The 26,659-nt window shown below is 45.4% G+C and overlaps 1 protein-coding gene across 22 annotated transcripts in view; it reads left to right on the top strand.

Moving 5' to 3' along the window:
* The first annotated feature begins 2,449 nt into the window (after window positions 1-2,449).
* Window positions 2,450-26,659, top strand: part of RALGPS1 (Ral GEF with PH domain and SH3 binding motif 1) — a 262,547-nt gene continuing 238,337 nt past the window's right edge. For all 22 annotated transcript variants that reach the window (XM_045563418.1, XM_045563417.1, XM_045563406.1 and 19 more), the window contains exons 1-2: window positions 2,450-2,474; window positions 19,380-19,459. The gene's annotated coding sequence lies outside the window, so the exon portion shown is untranslated. The remainder of the gene's footprint in view (window positions 2,475-19,379; window positions 19,460-26,659) is intronic.

Raw genomic sequence — 26,659 nt, 5'->3', positions numbered from 1 at the left:
CTTTTAGGAACTGCCAGACTGTTTTCCAAAGTGGCTGCACTGTTTTATATTCCTATTGGCAGTGTATAAGAGTTCCATTCTCTCCACCTCCTCACCAACATTTGTTATTGTCTATCTTATTTGTCATAGTAATCCTAATGGATATGAATTTGTGGATTTGATTTGCATTTTCCTAATGGCTAATGATTTTGAACACTTTTTTCATGTGCTTACTGACCATTTGTATATCTTCTTTGGAGAAATGTCTATTCAGATCCTTTGCTTATTTTTAAATCGGGTTTACAATAACTTTTGATATATCACTAAAGAATCTGTGTTCATTGAAGAAAACTTAGAAACAATGCATAAGCATAATAAAATAATAAATACCATTTAGCAAACATTTGTTGCAAACATTGTGCTAAACTTCTGTGCTTGCAGGAAGTCACACAGGTAAATATACTAGTAGTTAATGTTTATTGAGCTCCTGTTAGGTGCCAGGCCCTCTCCTATGTATCATCTCATTTAATCCTTCCAACAGCCTGTCTGAGGAGGGTGCTGCTTTCATTATACTCATTTTTCAATAAAGAAACTGAGGCACAGAGTTGTTAAGTAACTTCTGTGCACACAGTTTGCTGGTGGCAGAGGCAGGACTTGGACTCCTGCAGTCTGTCTCTCCAGCTCTTGCACTCAACTTTCACCTTGTGCATTTCTGAATCCAGAGGCTCTGAGCAGAACCATGCACTACACAGTCTCTTGTTCTCTTTAAGTGAAATAATTATCTTCTTTGATGATTACTATTTTCTTAATACAAAATAGAAGTTTCCCTCAGAGATCCCTTAAGGCTTAGAAATGGTTTAATTTCTACTGACTCTATTTCTTTTGTTTGTTTGTTTCTTTGTTTCCTTTTTCCTTCCATAGGCTTTGGGAAGCACAGTAACCAATCTTTCCATACTCATTCACGTTACTGCAAAATGAACTTGAAAATTGTCAAAATGATGTTCTACTTGTCTACATGCTCAAGAATCATTCGGAGTAGGGCAGGGCATCGTACCCTCCTTCTGTGGGAGGCAGAACAGAGTTTTACTGGGTGCCCAGACTTCCAGGGCTTCATGGACCCGGCTTCAGCTGTCTTTGCAACTTCTTATTTCTGCGACTTTAAACAAACGACTGAACCTCTGTGCTCACCTCATCGTGCCTGGCACAGAGGAAAGGACCTGGGAGCAGGGAGACAGGATCTAGGCTCACTTCCCAGCTTTGCACTTGTGCGGTCTCGGGCAACTCCCTTCACCTCGTTGGGCCTAACTTTGCCCAGCTGTAAAATAAATGAATTGGACCCGAGGAAAAATAAATGGATTGGACCCGAGAATCTCTGAGGTTTCTTCCAGCTTTGACGTTCCGTGCTCTATGCCTACCTCCGAGTTGTAAAGAATGGGCACTGAGGTGATGTCTCCTTCACAAAACCATTTTTTGTTGAAAATCATAAATCCTAGGTAGAGACTTAGGGGGAAATTGGGTGAGGCCTGTAAGGCTGTGTGGGGATACACGGCTTTTTCCAGGCAGGCGATGGGCGTGGCGGAGCGCCGGGCCGGGTGTGCGGGCTGCGGAGCATCCCCGCAGGTTCGGAGGGCTTCTGTGGACGCGCGCGGAGGCCGACGCCAGCTAGGACCGCGGGTTCAGCGGCTGCGCACTGGCACTACCAGCCGGGCCGATTTGCGTGTCTCCGCCCCTGCGACGAGCTGGTTGGGGGACTGGTCTGGTACGGCGCGCCGATTGGCTGTGCGACCCGTCGCTCAGGCCCAGGAGCGGACGGTTCCTACTGCGGCTGGGCACCGGCTGGGCTCTCGCGTCGGCCCGCGCTCCAGCTGCGCCCGGCCCGGCCGCGGCCCGGCTCGGCCCGGCTCCGGCCTCCGAGCGAAGGCGCCGCTGCTGCTGGGCCCCTCCCAAGGCCATGAGGAGGCGGCGGCAGCCACTGCGGCCCGCGTCAAGGTGACCGGCCGGGACTGCGGCGGCGGCGGCGGCGAGAGCGGCGGTGAGAAGAGCGGCCGGCGGGGCGGGGCCCTGAGGGCCGGGCCGGAGGGAGCTGCAGGTGCGGGAGGCGGGGCCCGGAGGGGCCGCTGGGGCCGGGGAGGGGCCTCGGTGCGGGAGGCGGGGCCGGGGGTCGGGGTGGGTGGGCGTGTTATGGGCGCAGGGCCCGGTCCCGGGGCCTTAGGTGTGCTGGTCCCGGGGGGCATGAAGGACAGCGGCTGTTGGGGTGGTGGCGGGGAAAGGGCGCAGGTGCAGGGGGCGGGGCTGGAGGAGGCAGTTGGGCGGGGCCGAGGGGAGCTGCAGGTGCGGGGGGCTGGGCCAGGCGGGACGGCAGGTTTGCCAGTGGGAGGGGGCTGCGAGGTGAGCTCGGGTGAGGCAACCACAGGTGCAAGGGGCGGGGCTCGGGAGACCTGCAGGGGCGGGGGGCGGGGCCCCGAGTGGTTGCTGGTCCGGAAGCGGGGCCACAGGTGAGGAGCGGGCCGGACGGTGAGTGGTCGCGGGAGGGGGAGGGCCGCCTTCTCCGCGGTGCAGGGAGGCCTGGGTGGGAGCAGGAGCTCTGTGCTCTCTGCGGATTCTGGAGGGATCCTGCCTGTGTCTTTGCTGAGTTCGACTTGGAGCTCAGCTGCCCTGTTTACTAGGCCGGCTGCTTCCCCTGTACCAAGCGTACCCTAAGTGGGGCGCGCTGTTTTTCACACCTCAGGGACTGTCCTGTTGCTGTTGAAGGGGCATGCCTAGATTGGGGGTGGTTGGCTTTCACTGAATGGTCAGCTGTTGAAAAATGTGTGTGCTTGAAGAGTAGTTAGTGTGAAGCTCGGAGGGGTCCTAGCTTGTTGGCTCCCGGTACCGATGCTGCTGCAAATCTTAACAGTGCTATTCTCAAAAAGACTGAAATGGCAGCCTGGTGAGGAGAAGAGCAGGAATGAGAATTTAGAAGCTCTGACTCTGTGTTACCTGAGAGAGTCAGTCACCTCTCTGAGCTTTGTTTCCCCCTTTGCAAAATGAGCATCAGGGTACCTGCCTTGTGTGCCTCCCAGGGGGCCTTGTGAGATAGTGTGAAGCAATACTTACTGATCAAATCGTTGGAGAAAGTTAGAGCCTCCTTCTTGTGCTGAAGGGCAGGTTGGAGTCCAGGACTGGGGAGTCTAAAAAGGAGAGGGTTACTAGTGAAGAGGTGATGATAGACCACTTTCTTGTTGGAGTTTGGGATGAGGTTTGTGCTGGGGCATCTCCAAAAGAGACGTTGTATGTTGGATCAGGACTGTTTCTCCCTGTGAGCCCCCTGAGGGAGCTGTTGCAACCCAGGGAGTAATGGCAAATGGAGAGCCGAGGAACATTTAATTGTTTGCTGACCTTTAGCCCCCAACCCCAGTGAGGACTCTGAGCTGGAGCATGTGGTTTAGGCTTGAGCCTTGTGGGATTCCCCTTCCCCCACCCAAGTACAGACTCTGATTTTACCACATTCCAAAAGGAAGACACCAAAAAGAAGGGAATGCCAGAACTTTATTAGTTTCTATAGGAGCAGAGAAAAGGAAGTGAGATGATGGGGCTCCCTCTGAATTTCAGAAGTGTGTCCCATACACATTTGTGTGAGCTTTTAGTGCCCAGTGCCTCTGCTCACTGGCAGCTGACCGGTCTGCAGTGTGATGCCTCCTACCTGCATTGCATGGGCAGAGGAGCAGGCAGGTGGAGGCTCCTCTACTGGCTGGTGTTTTTCTTCACTGCAGAAGCTATTGGCCTTTTGGGGACCAAACACCATGGTGCTGGCCTCCCTCACTACCACTGGTTGGTGCGGTGGTAGCCCAGTGACATCGTGGGCACGGCATCTCTTATTGGGGCCTGTGCTTGTGTGACAGGTACCAGAGGGTCTAGAAGCAGCACGTGTGAGTTGTCCCACTCTGTCCTGCAGAAACTATGGAAATGGAAAATGGAAAGCACTCAGAGACTGCTGCCCTCTGGGTGACCATCATGCTCTGTGGGTTAAAAGGAAAGCCCAAACTTGGTGGCAAACAAGAGCTAGAACGTGTATTGGATAATAAAGGGGTTAGCTTCTTGATCTGTTTTTATTGGAGTGACAACATTCAGAGTTGAGAGAAAAGCTTTATTAATGGGAAAGTATTGCATCCCAGGCACTCTGTGATATGGCCCCAGTCTACCTATTAATATTACAATAGATTTTCCTTTTCAGCATGGAGAGTAAGAGCTCTACTTGGAAGGCAGTCAGTTCTGTGCTTGAAGCCTCAGGCCACCACCTCCTGCTCTGTGAACCAGTACCACTTTCTCAGCTTCTAAGAGCTTTTGTTTCCTTACTTGTATTAGGTCATTAAATATGAAATGTCCAATTTCAGATAAAAAGTTTAGTTTATTATATCTCAAACAAGAAGCAGTATAATTAATCAAAGTGTGCACCTAAACTATCGACACAGTTTTACCATCTTAACCATAGCTTGCTTATGCCAACAATGAGAAAGCCTGGAGAGCGAGTAGTGATGAAATCATGAAAGGCGTTTTCCACAGCTTGTTGAGAATTGAATATTTTTCCTTGCAAGAAGTGGTCCAAAGCCTGGAAGAAGTGCTAGTCAGTTGGTGCAAGGTCTGGTGAATATGGGGGATGAGAGAGAGTTTCCAAGCCTAGCTTCTGTAGTTTGAGCAGTGTTGTTTTTTGCGACATGTGGTCTTGCAAGAGGTTTAGCCTGTTTCTGTGGGCCAATCCCAGCTGCTTACTCACAGGCATCCTCATCATTTCATCCAATTGGTTGCAGTAGACATCTGCTGTAATCGATTGACCAGGTTTCAAGAAGCCGTAGTGGATAATACCAGTGCTGGACCACCAAACAGACACCATTAGCTTTTTTGATGAATATTCAGTTTTGGACTGTGTTTTGGCACTTTCTCCAACCATTATGCTGAATACTTGTGATTGTCAAAAAGAATCCATTTTTCATCACATGTCACAATACTGTATAGAAATGGTTCGGCTTTATGTCATGACAGCAAAGAAAGGCAAGCTTCAAGACAATTTCTCTTTTGATGCTCATTTAATTCATGCTGTACCCATCTATCCAGCTTCTTTACCTTGCCTATTTGTTTCAAATGGTCCAATATTGTTGGAATAATAATGTCAAAGCTTGCTGCTAATTCACAAGTAGGTTGAGATTGATTCGCTTCCGCTACAGCTTTCAGCTCATCATTATCCACCTTGATCTCAGGTCACCCACGTGGCTCATTTTCAAGATTAAAATCACCAGAACAGAACGTCTCAAACCGTTGATTTACTGTGTGTTCATTAGCCATATCCTTCCCAAACAGTTTGTTGATATTTCGAGCTGTCTGTGCTGTGTTGGTTCCATGATGGAACTCATATAAAAAAATAACATGAATTTTTTACTTATCCATGGTTTCCCAAAAAGTGCTGTAAAATTTTTTTTGAAAGATAATCACAAGCCAAAACATACATTTGAAAGAATGAGGATGTACCTTGACACATACAAAAAAACAAACAAACAAACAAACAAGAAGAGTCAAAGTGAAATGTCAGATATCAACTGTCAAACTTAGTACTTAAGGAAATTGGACATTGTGTACTTAATAACCTAATAAGACAAGGATAACCATGCCTACCTTGTGAGGTGGTTATGCAGAATAAATGAGACAAGATGTCTGCAAGTATCTGGTCCATTTGGCACTCAGGGTCCTTTTCTGCCCTTCCCTTTTTGCCCATCTTTCAACACAAGCTATTCAGAACGGCATGTAGCACATAAGGAGAGCAGGATGGGGAATTCTGAGGCCTTCACTTCCTATGTAGCCTTGAACAAATCCTTCCCCCTCTCCAGACCATATTTTTCTTAGCTGAGTAAGGAGGGTGTTGGACTATGTGATCATCAAGAGTGCTTCTAGCTCTGGCATTTGGATTAGCACACCATCATATTTTCCTGAAAGACAAGAGGAAGGAAACTAATTACCTGTTGCTTAATTCTTCTTTTAAAAATATCTGTGTAGCACCTCATCTGGCACATAGTAGGTGCTTAGTAAATGCTTGTTGCAAGAACAGATGAAGGTCTTTAGGAAGAAGGCATGGCAAATTGTCACTGCTGATATCTGTACCTTCAACGTGCATTTTATTTATTGCACAAAAAATATTGTAACATTAGTGAACTTTAATATAAAAGACAAAAATTGTTTCACAATTCTATTTGATTGCAAATTAAGTTCATCCAACTTTTGTTCATAAACATTCATGATTTTTCATGGTTGCAATCCATGTATGTGATATATGTGAGTATTTGGGAAAGGCCCAGCAATAAATGGTTTCTTTAAGTATATATTTTTTAAGAAGTAGAAAAATCACACATGGATTTTTTTAAGGCAAGTAGGGGAATAAATTATAAAGTGTCTTTCTTGCCTTAAGCTGTTGGTTCCCAGTCCTTCTCCCTAGGGGCAACCACTATTACCAGTTTCTTGTTTGTTACATATTCTTTTTCTTACACAAAGAATAGTATTCTCTACATATTCTTTGCTTCTTCATTTATTCACTTCATCTATTTTGGAAATTGTTCCAATATTGGAAAATGTTCCAATTGGTACATGCAGTTCTCCTTAATGAATGATTTTGACTGATTTTATAAGCACAATTTTGTATCTTCATCCCCTTCCCCCAATGATGTTTACTCAGTGATGGTTAGCAGTCATTGTTTAGAATACGAACAAGAGACATCCCTTGTCCTCCTCTAGGAGAATAATGGCTTTGGTCCCAGTGAACAGTAGTTTAAAGGGCAGTCCATGTGTCTGGATGCAGGGCAGAGAACTAAAAGAGAAAGGAAAAGGGATTTGTTCACTGGTAATTGAGAACTAATTTTCCATTCCGGCTATGATTCAAAGTCCAGCACTGTCACTTAGTAGCTGTATGACTTGGGACAATTTACCTAATCTCTCTGCATCTCAGTTTCCCTATCTGTAAAATTAGTATTGATAATAGGATTGGTCTTTGGGGCTGTTTGTGCGGAGGAAATGAGATCATTTACACAGAGTACATGCAGCAATAGCTCATCATGGTAGACGCTCAGGAAGTGTGAGCTGCTATGTTAATAATTGAAAATAGACTCTTTATTCTTTGTGAGCAGATATTTACAGAGCACTTAACAGTGAGCCATGGAGAATGCCTAAAGTCCCTGTTTTTGAGCTGCTCACATATTGTATGGGGAGACCAACACACAAGGCACTGGTTACAGAATAGTATGATGGGTTTGATGGTGGAGAGGTGGGCACTGTGTGGGATCAGAGGGAGGGAGCAGTTGCTTCTCCCTGGGTGATTTGGGAATGGCTCTTCAGCTCAAATTTCCCCTCCTTTGTGAAACCTACTCAGTTCTTCCACACATGAGTGATCCTGCTCCCATCTGTGCTCCCTTGACTTTTGGTGTGTGTACACATCTCGATCAGAGCACATGTCACGTTATTGCATGCATGACTTTGTGCCTATGTCTTCTCCCTGCACAAGGAAAGTCTCCTACTTCCTTTGCTGCAGGCTCTTGATGAACAGTGTGATAGACCTCTGCTCAGACAAGTCATGCTACCAAATGGTGGCAAACTCTAATTTATAAGTTACTAGGTCTCTGGTGAAACTCAGTCTCTGGACTCTGTTTCTTCACTCCTCAAATATTTGAGTGCTGACCCTGAGACAGGCATGTGCTGTGCTGTACACTAGCTATAGGCTCTGGATATGGCTGGTGATACTTATCCTACAAAGTCTTAGGGATGGGAGAGAAAGACATATTTGTTCTAGGTCAAGATGGGGAAGCAGTAAAAAGGACAAACCCCAAAATGAACCACTTATACTTGCTGAAGCTCACCTTTCCTTTCCTCCGAAGTGCAGCTGCTCACCCTTCGCTTGGACTAGGGTTGTGGAGGGGCAGGCCAAGGGATCTGAGTAGGTGGTCTGTGGATTTTCAACCCAAGGTGGGGGAGAGTTGGTTGGATTGGTGTCTGTGAGAAGCGTTTCCTGGCCTACTTTCTTAGAAGAGAGAACACTTCACTTTCTTCAGGTGGGCATTCATTTACCAGCCTTGCTGGCCTCCTGCTTTGGGCTAAGCCTTGTGTTGGATGCTAGACATGTGGGGATGAAGGAGCTCCATCCTTGCCCTGTGGGAGCTCACAGTCGGTGGAAGAGTTACCTGCAAACAGAAGGTGACCGAAGGTGACCGAAGGTGAGCCATAACAGAGAACCTGTAGTGAAGTGATCAAGCAGATTCAGGCTCTGAAGATAGGCAGACCTAGGTTTAAATCCTAGCTCTGCCACATACAACCTGTGTGACCTTGGGCAAGTGTCTTCCCTGCTCTGAGTCTCGGTTTACTGATTTGTAAAATGGATGGCAGTGTTACCTGACTTAGGGCTGTCGAAGACGTCAGTGAAGTAATGCAGTGGGATGTTTAGCACAGTGCCTGACAGGAAGCTGATTGCGCACTGTTATACTTGCACATGGTGCTGTGGGAGCACCAAGAATCACCTTTTTGGCTATTTTCTCTGGGTCCTAGTGATAATGTAATGGTAATGATGTAAGTTGGGAGGTGAAGATGATGGTCAAGGTTTCCGAGCACCCAGCTCTGACGTTGCTCAAGGGGTCTTCAGGACCTTCCTCATCAGCCCTGTTGGCCCTAGGGCTGTGGGTTTGTTTACCAGTGTTTCCTCCCCCTTTCTGCACGAGCTCCCCTCAAGGGTGGGTTTCAGCCCCACATCATTGCGAGTGCCTTCTCTTTGTCTGAGCCCCTGCACTGACCAATTCCACGACTTTTCCCCAAGGGGAGGCGTGAGTCCAGCTTGTCTCACCTGCACTTGCTGAAGAGAGCAGAGACCAGGAAGACCCAGAGCAGCAAATCGTTCCTGGTTTCTCTGCAGAGCTTTCAAATCCATTGTGTTGTTCTTTGCCGGAGATTTATCTCCTGAGCGTCAGAGAGGCAGACAGGGCATTGCTTAAAGTACAGACTCTGGAGCACAGACAGATGTGGGTTTGTGTCCTGACTCCACTGCTCATAAGCCATGTGGCTTTGAGCAAGTGACCACACCTCTGTTTCCTCATCAATACTGGAGGTGTGATACAGTATGACTTACCATCTTATACTTACCTCCATGTGGTTCCTACAGACTTTCAGGGAGGTGATGAGGAACAGGAATTAGCAGAGGGCTTGCACATCATGAGCACACAGTAAATGTGAGCTAGAATATGTCGTCTTTTCACCCAGGGATATAGGGCTTTTTAGGATGCTTTTGTAGGGGAGGTTTTAATTTATTGCCCATGGAAGTTATGTGAGTTATTGCACAAGGAATGTGTTAAAACTCAGATGTACTTGGTGATGGGGGCTGGTGAGAGCACCCAGGGTGGCCAGCAGAGCTCATCCTGTGTTGGGAGTGCAGGTGTGGCTACGATTCCCACAAAGATGAGGGAGAACATGGAGCCACCCTGGGAGCAGGGCCTCTGTCTCAGGCCCCAGCAGGAACTGGGGGCTGGCTTCCCAAGTCCTTACTCTTTCATCATTCTTTGATTCCTTGTAAATAATGTGTCTTTAATATGAACCAAGGCAACATGATACTTTCCCTTTTTAAGATTTAAATATTTTTATTATTAATATCAGGTTTTATTTTAAGGCTAAGTCAATTACTTGAGTAATCAGAAGAAAATTTAAACGTTTGGCCTTGACATTCATAGGTTTCTTTGAAAATCATCTTACTTGAGAGGAAAGGAAGAATAATGTATTTAAGTCTGTGTTTATTGAATATAGCAATTCTCACTCTTGTATAAGCCTGATAACTAGGGCAAGGGAAATCTGTGCCTTTGGTACATTTCTGAATAATTAAATATTTATGGAAAGCAAGTTACTAAATTCAGGAGAATTTGCTGTGTCTCTTTTTGTGGCAGTAGAGTTTGTTATATGGAATTGGTTACTTTCACTATTTTCAGATATTTCTTATTTTGTGTCTTCTGTGTAACTGGTTTCCTTGCCTCCCCCTAAATAGGCATCATTTCTCAACACTTTCATTCCACTAGCATTTATCAATTGTTCTCCCATTGGGTTCCCACAGCACTTTCTGCCCTGCCGTAGCACGTGGTAGCATATGTGACCACCGGTGGCTTCCTTGTGACTCCCTCTTTGGACTCTGCAGAGTGAGAGTCTGTATTTGTTCTTGCCATACTCAGGGCCCAGCCTAGGGATAGTACAAGGCAGCCAGAATGATCTGAGTATGTAATTGCCTTTGCTTGAAACCTTTCAGTGGCTCCTAATTTCTGTTAGAAAAAAAGACCAGATCATTAGCATGCCCTGCGAGGTGTAACAATGTGGTTTTTTAGTGTATTTGCTGGATATGTCTGTCTTCCCTGGTGCAATGTAATGCAGTCCCATCAGATCATGGACTTGGCCGTTTTGCTCACCAGCAGATCCTCAGTGCCTAGCATAGCATCTGGCAGGTAGTGGATGTTCCATAAATGTTTATTGGATGAATAAATGGAGTAAATAGCAGGTGCCCAGTGACTGACTTGAACATATAAAAGGAGAAGATTGTTGGATCTGAGGTTCCTTCCATTATACAATATCTTAACACTTTACAACATTTAAAAAGTCTCTTGATATCTGTTATTTCAGCCTCATATTGATTCTGTGGGGTAGAGGGGCAGCTTTTGATGTGCGTAGGAGAAAATGGAAGCTCAGAGAGGTTAAACCAATTGCCCAAGATGTACCTGTGAGAGAAGCTGGGAGTTCTGACACCCCCTCAAGTGCCTCTTCTTGCAGCCCAGGCTGCCTCAAGGTGTGGTTTCTGACACACACATTGTAGGAGTCACAGGTAGATATGACAACAGCGCTTCATTTGAAAAAGGTACTTGTAGTAGTTTCTCTTGGTTTTAGATATTTTAATTTCCTGATAATTGAATTTAAGGAGTTGAGTTCAATTTGGAATAATGGGTTTAAGGTCCTGTTTCATTCTAGGGACCAGGAAATCCTGACTTTTCCTGTAAATGGCTAAAGTATAGTATTATTGATGCATATATTGATTAGCTGATAACTAGGGTTAGAATTTGTGTTCTTGTTGAGAACCTTTTTGATAAGATTAGAAGTTACTTATTGATTGATATGTAGCATTCTAGTGATGTTTTCGAAAGATGCTGGTTGGTTCAGTTAGTCTCTTTCTTTCTTTTTTCTTTTCTTTTCTTTTTTTTTTTTTTCAGAGATTGGAGTCTCACTATGTTGCCCAGGCCAGACTGAAATTCCTGGGTGAATAGCTGGGGCTATAGGTATGTGCCACCACGCCCAGCTGGTCAGTTAGTTTATTTCTGTAATTTATCTCTGGGTGTACCTGCTATGGGGCACTTTTGCAACAAGCACCATTGTGGCCTTTGTGCTCATCACGTAGAGTGTCAGTCTGTTCTAAAGATTAGAGGTCATTGAGTCCACTCTTCCCACTTTACAGATGAGGGTGAAGACTTTGCCAGATTTTCATACTCAAGTCCATGGACTTGAGCACATCCATTTGCATATAGCAATTTCTCAACAGCTGCCCACAGTTTATGTACCATTGCTATTGAACCATGTCCATGATGAAGCATTTATCTCTGATGAAAACCTCTGCTTCAGGATCCTTTGTTGAATCTACTGTGGACTGTATCGGAATAGGGACTAAGACCTAACTTAGCACACAGCCCCAGGATCTAGTCTAGCAATGATGACTAGCTAAGAAAAGACAATGCCTATTGTGGTCTTTTAGCACCATCTTGGTCTTAGGGGCTTCTTAAGTGCCGAGAGATTCTTGGAACCAAGTGTTATTAATATGGCCAGTAGTACTTATGGAACAGAGAGGAGCAGCCTGGTATCACAGAAAGATCAATGGATATGAAGCCAGAATGCCAAGGGTGTCAATTTGCTTTGAGATACCTGCTTTCCAAGTAAATAGGAATGTTCTCAGTGTGTGTGCATCCTTTAGGAAAAACCCAGCTTTAAGATCTGAGATTGCATTGTGAGGGTTGAGTTAGAATAGAGAGCTGGATGATACTAAAGGATTGTACCAACAGCCAAAGGTGGCCTTATTCCTCATTCTTCCCTGCCCTGCCAGAACTACTTTCCTGCCAGTTCATCCTTCTGTCCATCCACCCATGTATCCGTGGATCCAGTTCTTGTCCAGGGCCTACTGAATGCCAGCACTATGCTGAGTATGGGACCATAGCAGCAGAAAAAAACAAGTCTGATTGTGCACTTTTAGTCCTAGCTACTTGGGAGGCTGAGGCAGGAGGATCGCTTGAGGCCAGGACTTCAAGTCCAGCCTGGGCAACATAGCAAGACCCCATTTCAAAAAAATTATTAACAGCACTGATGATGGCTAAAAAAGAAGAGTACAAGGTGCTACAAGACCATAAGTTGAATGGTTTCTCCTACTTGGAGGGTCAGAGACAGCTTCCTAGAGGAAGGGGCCCTTAAGCTGACACCTGAAGGACGCGTTGGAGCTAGGCAGGTGGAGAGGTGGCAGCTGCATCTGCCATGGTCACAGCTGGGGAAAGGGCATGGTGAATTCCAGAAGTACCAGACAGCCAGCATGGCTGGAGCACCGAGAACAAGGGAGAGACTAGTGTTGGCACCCTGGTCACGGCATTGTTTCCTTCCACTGTGCTAGAAATCCTGGATAAATTGTATAGTTGCTGACTCTTTTGGTAACTCCCCAGCTGTCACCAAAACCATCTATTATTGAAACATTACCTGCCATGGTTTCTAAGAAAGCAGTCAGTCTTGTTTTTATTGCTTTCTAGATTGGTTGCTTCCTTAGCTTCTTGAGGGTTTGGAAGAAAGCCTTGATCTCATTAGTAGTTTTCAATCATTAAGTAAAAATGTACTAAGCTTGCAGCTGGGCTTGACACTGCAGTCCCTGCCCTCAGGAGCCCCACAGACCTGACAGATGGGGATAAATCAGTGATGATGATGCAGTGTCAGGTGAGGTATAGTGGTGGCAGTGGAAGCTCATGGGACCCAATAAGACTCACAGGATCTTACAGACTTTTAGTTTTCCAGGTGAAGAGGGATACAGGCAGAGGAAACAGACTGTGCAGAGGTTCAGAAGCAAGTGAGAGTGGGCTGTGTTTCAGGAATGGTGAGGAGTGTGGTGTTGCTGGAGCATGACTTTGTGCTGGGGAAAGGGGGGAGGAGCTGGCAGGAGAGGAGGTTAGGAAGGTGCTTTGGGGTCAGTTCACAGAGGGCCTTGCAGGTAGCGCTTAGGAATTTGGATGTTATCTTGTGGCCAGTGGAGAATTGTTCAAGTTATAAGAGAGAAGGACTGTCATTATGATCCTGGTGGCAGTGTGCAGGGTGATGGTGTGAGAAGGACTAGAGATTGTGAGCTGAGTGAGGGACTGTTATGGGAGCCCAGGAGTGGGGTGTCGGGGTCCTGGCTGTGGGGATCAGGAGGAGAAGACAGGTTTGAAGAATTGAGGTAGAGAAACTGAGTGGTAGATGGGAGGGAGGGTGATGTCAGGGTTCCTCCCTTGGGCACCCAAGATGGTGAGACCAGTGACGGAGATATGGAACATGAAAAGAGTGCTGGGTTGGGAGGAGGAAGGCAGTGACTTTGGTTTTGGCCATTTTGAGCTTGGGGTGCCTGTGGGGCAGCTTGGTGGAACTGCCTCTTTGGCAACTGCTCTGCTGGTCTGGAGCTCAGAGAGGTCAGGGTGGTTCTCATGCTTTGGAGTGTCAGAATCTTCTGGTCTTTGGAGGAGGGAGGCTGGTCATCTGGGTTAAGAGCTTTCACAGGTAGTTCTGATTTCGCCCTGGACTGGGAGAGAGACTTGGGCTCATCCTTGAGGAGATGGCCCCTGCAGTTGTATTGTAGGAGAGATGGGGTTACTCAAGCGTTGTGTGTTGTGAGTGGAGGATCCTACTGGATTGCTGGGGAGTGCCAGCATGGGGGACGGGAGCACGGGGAGTCAGAGAAGGACCTAGAGGAGGAGTGATCAGCTAGGAAGAAAGCCCCAGGAAGACTGATGGTGTGAAAATTGGTGATGGTGGGGGCATCAATCCTCACTTCCTACAGTGCCCTGCCCTCTAAGCTGAACATTTGTGTCAGAGCTAGTCTCCTATGAGAGGTTGTCATGCTGTAGTTACCTTTGCTGCCAGGCACAAAAGACTCTGAAGGAGGCTCTTTGCTGCAACTGTCTGTAAACTCCCAGCAATTCACTCAGGCCTTTTATTGCTGGTCCTTTGGACTGAAACCTCTGGTTCCTAAAACAGGAAAGTAGCTGCCACCCCATCCAGTATTCTGGGGTTCAGGATGGATCTGCAGCCTCAGAGGTATGTGTCTGGATCCTGGGAAAGGCAGCTGATTAGAACTGTTGGAGGAAATCCTAGGAAGGTGATTAAACCATTCAGATTAGACTAATGTGTATGAGGGTAGGGAGCCCTGAGACTTGGGGTGCATCTCTGGTCTACTTTATATCCTGTGCTTGGGTAGCAGGGAGAAGCCTGTTGTAGAGTTTTTAGAACTTATGGATAGGGACCTACCCAGACTGCTGATAGGGGTGCAGAGGGAGAGTTTCCTAAATTGGCACAACTGGAAATCCATCCCCCTGCTTAACCTAAGTGCCTGACCAAGATCAGCTTAGAGAACCTGGTGAAGAGCCTTCAGTGTGATAGAGCCAGTGGAAACTGATCTGTGATCCAGCAGGTGTCTTGTGAGTATTACCCTAAACCCAAAGACCCTGGGGTATAGGAGAGAGGAAAAGACCCAGTTGCCACTGACCCTGGTGCTGAAAGCCATAGCTGAGGAGTAGAGACCAGGGTCAGGATAACTCGAGGGAAGTAGCTGTCCTTAATACCAGAGCCAAGCACCCTGGTATGAGCCTTTTGCCCCTCAGGAAATGAAAAAGAAAAGATTCATGTTGGTTGAGCTGAGAAACCCAAATGCTGGGCAAAGAGAAGGGAACAGAAGGATAGAAAGTGGAGGCAGGATGATGGGCGTGTGTGCACCAGTACGGAACATAAAGTACTTCAGCTCTTGTGGGATAGGACATAAAAATATCTTTCAGAATGGGGCAGACCGAGCCGGGTTCAAATCCTGCCTTTGCCCGGATCCTCACTACCAGTGAGGATACTCCTACTGGATATGGGTTCTTGTGTAAGTTAACTAACCTTTCTCGGCCTCAGTTTTCTCACTTTAAATGGGTAAGAGAGAATTACTATAAGGATTCCGTAATATATTTCTGTGGGTAAGGTGCTTAGCAAAGTATCTGTCACGGAGTAATTGTTCAGTAAATGGTGACAATAATAATGATGATGACACCATCACCTGAGTACCTCTGCAGATATCTGCACTGGACTAAATCCCACTGATATAACAGTGTATGAAATGGAGAAGAACTTCAACAATAACAGGTTCAGTGATGAGAACATCAATATCTGGGAGGGAAAACCAGACCCACTGGTAAAAAGATTGACCACTGAGAGGATCAGTATAGCAGGGGAATCACAGAAAAACTCCAGGCCCAGGGACTGTGATCAAAGGAGTCTTAGGAGCTGTGAAGGAGAGAGGAGAGATTCTGAATCAACAACTGGAGGCAATGAGGACCAAGCAGCATAGTAACTTTAGTCTTTAGCAATGATAGAAATTTCCATTACCTCTTCTGCCTCCCAAGTATTTCAGTGGGGAGGCATGGGGGGAAAGTGGCATTAGGGATTTTTACCTAATGTTTTTGGTTTTTGACTGCAGAGTTCCATATTTATAATTAGGCTTGTTACCAAGTAGCCTGATATGAAATGTATGTTGAATGGGTAGGTAGAAATTAACCAATAATCAATCAGTTTCTGGCTCTTTCAAAAGAAGCTTAAATATAGTAATAGTGACAATATTATATTTCACAATGTTGGTAAAGATTTAATGTAATTCCAGTGAGGTATTTTATATAACAAAATAGTGTGTTCATCTGGAAAAATAAGTTGGTAAAAAAAATTAAGATTTTTTTTTTCTAAAGTGATGATATTGCCTCCATTCTTCCAGATTCCTATTCATTTCAACAAATGTTTGAGTTGCCTGCTTTGTGTAAAAACAGTGCTAGATTCTTTGTTGAGGGAATATAAAAATCTCTATCCGTATTAACGTTTTCTCATTTAACTCTCATCACTCCTTATGAGAGAGCCACTTCTTTAGGTTGGGCCACTAGTGACAGAAAACTCAAAATAACAAAGACATAAATAAGATAGCAGTTTCGTTCGGATGTGTGAGAAGGTAGGAAGTAATTGGCTCGAGCCTGCGTGGTCAGAGACCCAGGTTCCTTCCACGTCCGAGGTCCCTTCATGGCTGCTGGAGCTCTAGCCTTTCTGTCTGCATTCCAGTCTTTGAGGGCTACTTTTCAGAAATTCTGCATGGTACTTCTTTTTTCATTAAATTATTATTTTTTTTTAAATTATTTTTTATTAAATTTTATATATATATATATGTATATATATATATATATTTATATTTTAGAGACAGAGTCTTGCTATGTTACCCAGGCTGGCCTTGAACTCCTGGGCTCAGGCAATCCTCCTCAGCAGATGTCTCCACTGGACTGAGGCTGTAGCCTCAGCCTCCTGAGTAGCTGGGACTACAGGCACGTGCCACCATGCCTGATTTACCTGATAGTTCTTATATCTTATTGGTCTGATCTTGGTCTTATGGCCACACCTAGCAGTAAGGGAAGCCAGAAAATGTAATCCATATTCAGAAAAGCCATGTGTCTACCTAAATCTAGAAATCGTACTGAAGATGACAGGGAGGATGGCTATGAGAGGCCAGGCTCACCATTACTGGCCTCATTTAGCAGATGTGGAACCATAGAGGGGTTGAGATTAGCCCAGCATTACATGGGTTATAAGTGGTTGAGTCTTCAAAACTTATTATAAAGCAATACTTTTATTAATCCCATATAGTACATGGGTAAAAGCAGAAAGATAATAAAAGATGAATGGAACAGACTTAGCTGCTCACTTACACAGGAGCTTAAATCAGGACACATCAGGCATTACACAGCAGCCAGGGAAGGAATGATTATTTACTACATTGTTGGGGTAATTGGATTTCAGTGCTGAAATTTCACTTACTGCAATGAATTCCAGATGGATTTGAGTTAAAGGACAAAAACAGAGTTAAGAATGGGAAAGTATTTATTACACTGTATATTGGGACCTCAGAGAGGTGGGTTATATGACTCAAAGGGGGGCAGGAGCAGGTATTAGGAGGGAGAACTTTCCTTGTCTACTTTACATATTTTTGTATATGTAAACTCCTGAGTTAGACACAGAGGACTTTATTACTAACATAAGCATCAGCATGTACATCAGTTCCTCTTCTCCCAAGTCCCATGGTGGGGATGCCATGGGCCCAGATGGCTGCTGTGCTTCCGTGTCACATCTGAGCAACACTGAGCTTGGGTGCCTGCCCTGACTCACATTAGGTTTCTGAGGTTGAGAGAGGCACTTAGTCTCATTCGCTTCATCTTTAAAAGGGACTGTAGTACTTACTTTGTGATACCTTTCCTACTAGAATGGCTAAAATGAAGGAAGAAAAGACACTATTGCATGTTGGTGAGGTTATGGAGCAACCAGAACTTTCATGCTCTGGTGGTGGGAGAGTAAATTGGTTTAGCTGCTTTGGAAAACTGTTTGGCATCATCTGCCAAAGCTACAAATACCTTATGAGCTAGCAGTTCACTCCTTGGTATCAACCCAGCCTTGAGACAGGCATGAAGAAATGCTTATGGCACAAAGAAGGCATGGCCAGTAATATTTATAGCAGCACTGTCTGTAACAGCCCAAACTGGAAACAATCCCAGTGCCCATCAGTAGTAGAATGAATAATGCATGTGGTGAACTCCCGTGATGGAATACTGTAATCAATGAGTTAATGAACAACAATTCAATGAAAAAATCTAGATGAATTTCACAAACATAATGTGCATTCAGACACAAAAGGTTGTATACTTTATGAGTCCATTTTATGAGCAGAGGCCTGTCTGTGGGTGAGCCTCATGCAGTTCATTTGGCTTCCTGTGTTACGGTTGGTTTCCCTGTTGCGAGGGGGTGGCAGGGAAGCTGGGGAGGGGGCAGAGCCAGGCCTCTGAGTGTCCTGGGTTCCAGGAGGCCAGGGGGAAGAGCTGGGAGGAACAGAGAGGAGGGAGCTTGGTGAGAGGACGGAAGGACGGGGTTGCTGGCCCAGCATCTGAACAGGAGAAGGAGCCAGCAGAGGAGGCCAGGGAGGCTCAGGAGATGGGAAGAGAGGAAGGGCAGTGAAGTCGTCGGGGCTGGAGGGACGAGTCTCCAGAATGGGCTGGCGAACCCTGTTGAAAGCCACCATGAGGTAGCAGAGTCTTAGGCCATTGCCTCAGCAATTAGGAGTTCCTGGGGACCTCAGAGGGACCAGTGTGATCCCAGCAGTCTGGTAAAGGGTCACTGAGTGCTGGGTAGTGAGAAAGTCAGTGGTGCCTGACGGGAAAGCAGCCTGTGTTCAAGGATCAATGCTGTCCTGAAGACTGGGAAGAACTGAAGATGTTCTCGGGCAGAGGGAAGAACCAAGGGAGTGGAGGAGGTGGAGGTCGCAGGAGAAGGGGTGGACGGACTGACTGACAACAGTGTCAGCCCCGGGCTCAGGCGGGTGCCTCTTCGTCAGATGCAAGAGAAGGACCAGGCTAAAGGAGAGACCTAAAGGCAATTTTCCTCAGTGAAGGAGGTTGTGAGGCTGCCTACCTGGGTGTGGGCAGGTGTCGGGTAAGGTGTGGAGTGTGAAGAGAGGGGGTGCTTTGGAGCAGCCACTATGGAGGACAGAAAGCGAACAGGCAATGGGCTGAGCCCGCAGACACCTGTGCATGAGTGCTTGCTGCACCAGTGCGGTGGGAATGTGCCGGGCCCTCCCTCCCTCGCTCACACTCTCTTCAGAGACAGCCACATGCTCTGGCTCTGAGGGCAGCAGTGTTTGTATCCGGGTACTCCTGAGTTCCTTTCTTGCTGGCAGTGCCCGAGGCCATGGCTTGGGTTCTGGCCCACCAGAATGCATTTTTGGATGGAGTTATCATTTTCCTTGGGGGTGGTGCCCCCATGCAAGCCCTCACTCACATGCCTGTTTACCACAGTGTATGTCCCAAGCATGGTGGGAAAGGCACTGGCCAAAGAGGATTAATTCCTCTGATTTTAGGACAGACTTTGCTACTTGATAGGCTGTTGATAATATGAAATATTAATCTATGGGAAAAGTATTTGGCATTTAAAAAAACAGGATGAAATCAGATCTTGTAGCATTGCTGTAGTTGGTGTCACCTGGCTGAGCTTTGAAAAACAAGCCTTGGGTTTTACATATCAATGTACATTGAATTATCCCCCTACTTTTGCAGTGGCTACTGTTTGGAAAGAGACATGCTGGGATGGTATATCCTACTGGTTGGGGGATTGTGAAGCCCAGCACGTACTCCTGGTAAGTCAGTTCACTGACCATAGGGAAAGGTGCCCTCTTGAGCAGGTGGCCCTCAAAGATGCACTCTGGGTATGGGTGAGCCGAGTGGTGTTGCTGTCAGAGAAGCTCCTACCATGCAGAGCCTGAGGGGCCGAGGGGCTGCAGAGTGGTTTTCCAGACGTCAGGCATCTGTGAGCCACCCGCAGAGGGCGTGTCAGGGGCTCCTTCTCACCAGATTACTTACACTCTGGGGTTCTCTCTGTTGGTTCTCATATCAAGGGTTTTCCCTCCCTTTCTCTCTGTCCTCCTCCTTGTGCACACCTCTCGTGGCTGCCCTGTCACCCTTTTGCTCCCGTTGGTATCTAACCCCAGCAGCTGGGGTGAGCCGGGTGGCCTCATCAGGTCCCTTTACCTGCCCACAAACCTCTTTCCTCGCTCCTTTCTGTTTCCAGTTCAGCTCCCTTCTTCACTGTGCTCCAGACCCTTGGTCAGAAAGGGCCAGCTCATGTTGTGCTTGGCCACAGGAGGATGGGGTAGAGGAATACAGAGATAAATAAGATATGATCATTGTCTTCGACGAACTACAAACTGCTGGTCAACCCTCACTATCATTCCTGCCGGCCATTCTTGCTCCCTGCGATTCCACCCACCTCATTTGGCACCTTTTCTAAGAATGCTTTTCTGGTCTCCCCAGCTCATGGAAGCTTGCCTTTGTTTAAACCCTCATGATACTCATTCAGCCCCCTTTTATGGCCCTGGCCATGTTCTGCACTGCATTGTGCTGTTTTTCTTTACCCTGCACCTCCTATCTTGTCTTCTTGACTAGGCTTTAGGTTCTTTTAAGGCAGGGGCTGTGTCTTGCTCAATGCCTTACACATGGTAGGTGCTCAATAAATGTTACCAGACTGAAACCAACATGGAATCTGTTATGGCTCCCAGCTTCCATCCCTTCTGCAGCCGTGGTTCTTAGGTCCTGAGCCAGTAAGAGAACATGGGAAGACGCAGAGAGTGTTTCCCTGGAAGAATCCTAAGATAGTCTATTCATGTAGGAACAGTCACAAAAAATTTTAAAAGCTGAAATGTTACAATATTTTTTAGATCCTTCTGTCAGTCTGTTATCACAAAAGAGGCAGAAGGTGAAGTTTCTGATGCTTTTCTGCACAGGGGCCCCGTCTTCTTTGATATTGCGTGATTATATCTACACTACAAGTAATTCATATAGTGCTTAGAAGAAGCAAGTTCCCAAAACTTACATAACAGTGGGATTGGTTCCCTAAGGAGGATGTTAGAAATAACTCTTGGTTTAAAGCAAAGGGCATATGAAAAAATGGAGGCTCAGAGATGAGTAATTTCTCTGAAGTCACACAGCAAATAAGGGACAGAGTTGGGATTTGACTCTAGGTCAGTCTAGTTCTAGAAATGTCGTTCCCCTCTACATTCTGTGCTTCCGAGTCTGATTAGAGCTGGATTCCTTGAGAGGGGCTGCAGCTGCCTACTTGTTGCCTGTGCCCTTGGAAGAGCTGCCGATCTCAGGGGATCTGGGCTGAATTGGTCCTGGTCCATTCACTTGGGAGAGGACTGGCCCCCTCGTTGTCACCACAGGAACCAAAGGGCAAGGGATCTGTGCCCCACTTGTCAGCAGGAAGATCACAGCCTGTCTGTGAGCCCACGTGGGCCCACCTGAACAAAGGCTGGCAGTTCATCCGGGGCCCCAGGCTTGCCAAGGTGGCAAAAGCTAAAGCAGTCTGTCATGAGCTGGGGTGAGGGACTGTGCCTGTTGATAGGCACGGATACGTGACAGCATGTTTGAGGGGTCTGGGCCACAGAAGGGAGAGATTGAAGCCAGCTTCACACTTGGAGCAGCGGCCCTTTTGAGGCAGGGTGGGTGGAATGGATGCACAAGAACTTCGAAAGGAGAGAATACCCAAAGAGATGAGATTAAAGTGTACTAGAGGCTTCCTGGGACTAAAAAACATGGCTTCTGAATTTAAAAATCAATAGAAGAACTGAAATTAGTATTTTGGAAGGTCAAATGAAAAAATATAACCCAGAATGATAATAAAAAGAAATGGAAATAATGCATTAAAACGTGAAACACCTGAAGGCCTTATCCAGGAGACCTGGCATTTGAATAATAGGAGCTCCAGAAGGAGAAAAAGGAACTAATGGAGAGGTAATAGAAAACAGTAAAAGAAAATTTCACCAAGCTGAAGAAATATTTTATTCTTCAGATTAAATGGATTCATTCAGCTCACACCAAGATCAATATTTAGACATTTTCTGGTAAAATTTCTAAACTCCAAGAAGAAAGACAAAAATATTTTTTAGGAATAAAGAATAGGTTTTTTGCAAAGGAAGGAGAATTAGGCTCTCATTGGGCTTCCCATATGCCATTGCAAAAGAAAAACATTCTCAAACATGTGAGGACACAAAATATATTTATTATATGTACCTGAGGAAAATGCCCAGTGGAGTTCTGTAACCAAAGGATGATCGAGGCAGAGCAGGGAAATGGAGACAGGACCAGGGAAGACTGCAGGAAACAGTGAAGAGCAGTGTCCCTTTTAGTGCACATATTAGTAGTGTAATTGCAATGGATAGTACTGCTGTGAATTGGAATTTTTATTGTTTGTTAAAAAATTAAGAATTTTCAAAACAGGAGACATGTCATAAGGGAAAACATAATGATAGGTTGAAACTAAAAATTTTACTATCTCTGCAAAATCTAAAGCTTTTGGAGGAAGGATGAAAGAGTAGGGAAATGAGTTGTCCTACTTTTAGGACACTTAAACGTAGGGCACGTAGAACATGGAGGCAGTTATTTATCATGTTACAGAGAGAGAGAGAAGGGTTCAGTTTTAACTGTTGGTGATTAGAAGTTGTATTAGTTAGGACTAGATTTGGTAGCATATAATAGATATCCCCTGAATGACCATGGCTCAAACATATAAGGGTTTATAGCCATTATGTAAAAAAATAAAGATGTGGGGAGTCTAAGATTGGTATGGTGAAATCAGAGACATTGTGGACCCAGGTTCCTTGTGGCTTGCTGCTCTTCCATCCATAACAAATTGCCTCTTGACCCAGTATGACTCCTTGAGCTCCATTCATCACATATGCATTCCAAAATCCAAAAAGGGAGGAAGAAGGTTGTGCTCTTTCCCATTGAGACTCCTCTCAAAAGTCTCACATAGCATAAACATTTACATCTCATTGAGTGGAGCTTAGCCACAGTGAGCTGTGAGGAAGCCTAGGGATGCTTAGTTAAAAATGGGAGTTCTCTTGCTAAAGAAGAAAAGGAGAAAGAAAGGAACTTTGTCTCAAAAGATAATCTCACTAACAGAATGAAAATTAAAACAAGTATCTTTTTTGGGGGCGGTTTTAAACACTCTTTAATAAAGAGCAGAATATATATTTGTTATTCTAGTGGTTGTATTCTACGTTGTACTTCCTTTTTTCACATGTAAAAGTAACATGGCATGTCTTTTTATTTAAATTTTTTCTTTTGGTATTTCTTATTTTTTTTTATTTCAGCATATTATGGGGGTACAAAAGTTTAGGTTACGTATATTGCCCTTGCCACCGCACCCCCCTGGGTCAGAGCTTCAAGCGTGTCCATCCCTAGGCAGTGCGCATTGCACTCATTATGTATGTATACACCCATCCCCTCCCCTCCCAACATCTGCCCAACACCCGATTAATGTTATTCCTAAATGTGCTCTTAGGTGATGATCAGTGAAACCAATTTGATGGTGAGTATATGTGGTGCTTATTTTTCCATTCTTGGGATACTTCACTTAGTAGAATGGGTTCCAGCTCTATCCAGGAAAATACAAGAGGTGCTATATCACCATTGTTTCTTACAGCTGAGTAGTACTCCATGGTATACATATACCACATTTTGTTAATCCACTCATGTATTGATGGGCACTTGGGTTGTTTCCACATCTTTGCAATTGTGAATTATGCTACTATAAACATCCGGGTGCAGATATCTTTGTTATAGAATGTCTTGTGTTCTTTTGGGTAGATGCCCAATAATGGGATTGCTAGATCAAATGGTAGGTCTACTTGTGTCTGTTTAAGGTATCTCCATATTGCTTTCCACAGAGGTTGCACTAATTTGCAGTCCCACCAGCAGTGTATGAGTGTTCCTGTCTCTCTGCATCCACGCCAACATTTATTGTTTTGGGACTTTTTGATAAAGGCCATTCTCACTGGAGATAAGTGATATCTCATTGTGGTTTTGATTTGCATTTCCTTGATGATTAGAGATCTTGAGCATTTTTTCATATTTTTGTTGGCCATACTTCTGTCTTCTTTTGAAAAATTTCTATTCATGTCTTTTGCCCACTTTTTGATAGGGTTGTTTGATTTTTTCTTGCTGGTTTTCCCGAATTCTAAATAGATTCTAGTTATCAGCCCTTTATCGGATGTGCAGCATGTGAAAATTTTTTCCCATCCTGTAGGTTGTCTGTTTGCTCTCGTGACAATTTCTTTGGCTATGCAGAAGCTTTTTAATTTAATCAGGTCCCATTTATTTTTGTTGTTGCTGTGATTGCCTTTGGGGTCTTCTTCATAAATTCTTTGCCTAGGCCAATGTCCATAAGAGTTTTTCCCACATTTTCTTCTAGAATTCTAATAGTTTCACACCTTAGGTTTAAGTCTGTTATCCACCGTGATTTGATTTTTGTGAGAGGTGAAAAATGAGAGTCTTGTTTCTGTCTTCTACATGTGGCTATCCAGTTTTCCCAGCACCATTTATTGAATAAAGAATCTTTTCCCCAGTGTATGTTTTTGTCTGCTTTGTCAAAGATTAAATGGCTATATGAGGATGGTTTTATATCTGTATTCTCAGTTCTGTTCCACTGGTCTGTGTCTTTTTTCTTGTGCCAATACCAAGCTGATTTAATAACCACAGCCTTGTGGTATAGTTTGAAGTCTGGTAAATTAATACCTCCCATTTTGTTCTTATTGTCTAAAATTGCTTTTGCTAAACGGGGTCTTCTCTGGTTCCATACAAAGTGTAAAATTATTTTTTCTGTACCTGTGAAAAATGATGTTGGTAATTTAATAGGGATTGCATTGACTCTGTAGATCACTTTGGGTAGTATAGACATTTTAACAATGTTGATTCTTCTGATCCACGAGCATGGTATGGTTTTCCACCTGTTTACATCCTCTCCTGTCTCTTCCCTCAGTGTTTCATAGTTCTCCCTGTAGAGGTCTTTTACCTCCTTAGTTAAATATATTCCTAGGTACTTTATTTTCTTCGTTGCTATTGTGAAGGGTATTGAGTCTTTGATTTGGTTCTCAGTTTGACTGTTATTGGCACATATGAATGCCTCTAATTTGTGTGTATTGATTTTGTATCCTGAGACTTTACTGAATTCATTTATCAATTCCAGGAATCTCTTGGTTGAATACTTGCGGTTTTCTAGATATAATATCATATCATCAGCAAAGAGTGAGAGTTTGATCTCTTCTGTCCCCATTTGGTCACAGGTATCTTTTTTACCTCTCTAATTGGCAAAAAAGTTGCAAAGATTGATAAAACCAGTGTTATGGAGTGGGAGAAGTGGGTGCTCCTTTACATTGCTGCTGGGAGTATGAATTGTTCCAACTTTTGGGGAACTAAATCTGAAAATATCTCATAAATATTAAAAATACCTATATCCAGCAACCTAGTAGCTGAGTCTCTCCTGCAGAAAGAGCACCGGTGCAATAGTGGTACACACAAAGTCGTTTCCTGCACCACTCTTTTAGTGGCAAAAAGTGGGCAGAAGGGGGCGCACCCGACAGCAATGCTGACAAGAAGCCAGTTCTCTGTATAGACTGGCATGAGGAAAGGCCGTATATCATTAGGTTTAAAAACAAATTGCAGAACAACATCTCCAGCAGGTGTCGTAAACAGGTGGCCCACCCTGGCAGATACTAGAGTGTGCCAGGCACTGTGCTAAGTGCTTTATGTCATTTGCTTTCTTCTCAGAACAAACTTACAAGGTAAGTACTGTGTTAGGTCACCTTTTTTCCACATGAGGAATTTGAAGCAGAGACGGACTAAGTAACTTGCTTGTGGTCAACCACCGATAGACACTAGACCCAGGATGGGACCAGGGCTCCAAAACTTGAACTCTTATTAACCCTGCTACCCTGCCCAAGGACCTCCATCTGTTTCCCTTTTGGATGCTTTGTGTGGCCAGTTCAGTGCTTTACACACATTCAAAATTGGAAGTGTTAGGTGGTGCAGTAGTCACAGGCCCTGTCTATCCCTATCCTGTTACACCTGCAGCTTCACCATCGACACGATCTGTCTGGGCCCATGATCTGTCTGGGCATGGAGGACATGACCTGGTCTCTGGTATGAGCCCCACTTGGTTACATGTTGCTGGACAGGGAGGCTTAGAGGTGTATGCTCCTGGCTGCTCCCAGTGGCTACCTGAGGTGGGTGGAAAGGGGAGGGTGTATAGAGAAGGGTGGGTTCATGGCTTTTTATTTGTACAACCCTATTGGGTTTGGCTATAGCAACAAGGATATGTTGCAAAGTGGGCTTGCTCAGAAAAGGATTTATGAGCCATGGAAGCTGTGGGTGGCCACAGATGTGGCACAGTCCAGTGAGGAAGACGAACACAGTTCACTACAAATATGATGAGTGCTATGGAAAAGCTGGGTGCCCTAAAAGCCTGTAGGAGAACACACATGGGGCATCATAGAAGTTTTCCTACAGGAAGTGACATTTAAAAAGAGACTAGAAAAAAATAGGAAAGAGCCAGAAGTAGAGGAGTGGGGGCAGTTTTAGGGAGACAGACCAGCCCCTGTTTTTGCTGGTGGGGAGAGAAGCAGGCTGGGTACGGCCAGGGACGTGACCCTTTGGCACCTCCTCTTGTGTCTGCACATCTCTCCTTCTTCGGCTGGGCTGTACCTACAGTGGAGCCACTTCTGAGGGCTGGGTTGGGGAGAGGCTGGTAGAGGGACTGCATTCCTAGCACAGAATGTGCTCCCCCACAGGGTCTGTGATTCTCCGTGGGTTGGGTGCCTCTAACTGCCCCCCAACCCCAGACCTAGCTTTCCTCAATGACCTCGTTTTGCTGACCCTCTCTTGAGAGGACCATGGCACTGACTGCTTGGGAGTGGGTTGGAATGCAGGGTCAGGACATGATCTTAAAATGAGCTGATTGCTGCGGGAAGTGTAGCCAGAAACCAGCAGCTGGGTATGTTTAA

This window comes from Lemur catta, chromosome 10 (assembly GCF_020740605.2).
Source record: "Lemur catta isolate mLemCat1 chromosome 10, mLemCat1.pri, whole genome shotgun sequence".
NCBI classification, from domain to species: domain Eukaryota; kingdom Metazoa; phylum Chordata; class Mammalia; order Primates; family Lemuridae; genus Lemur; species Lemur catta.
Note: the sequence above shows the minus strand (reverse complement) of the source record. Positions and strands in the feature narration are given on the sequence as shown.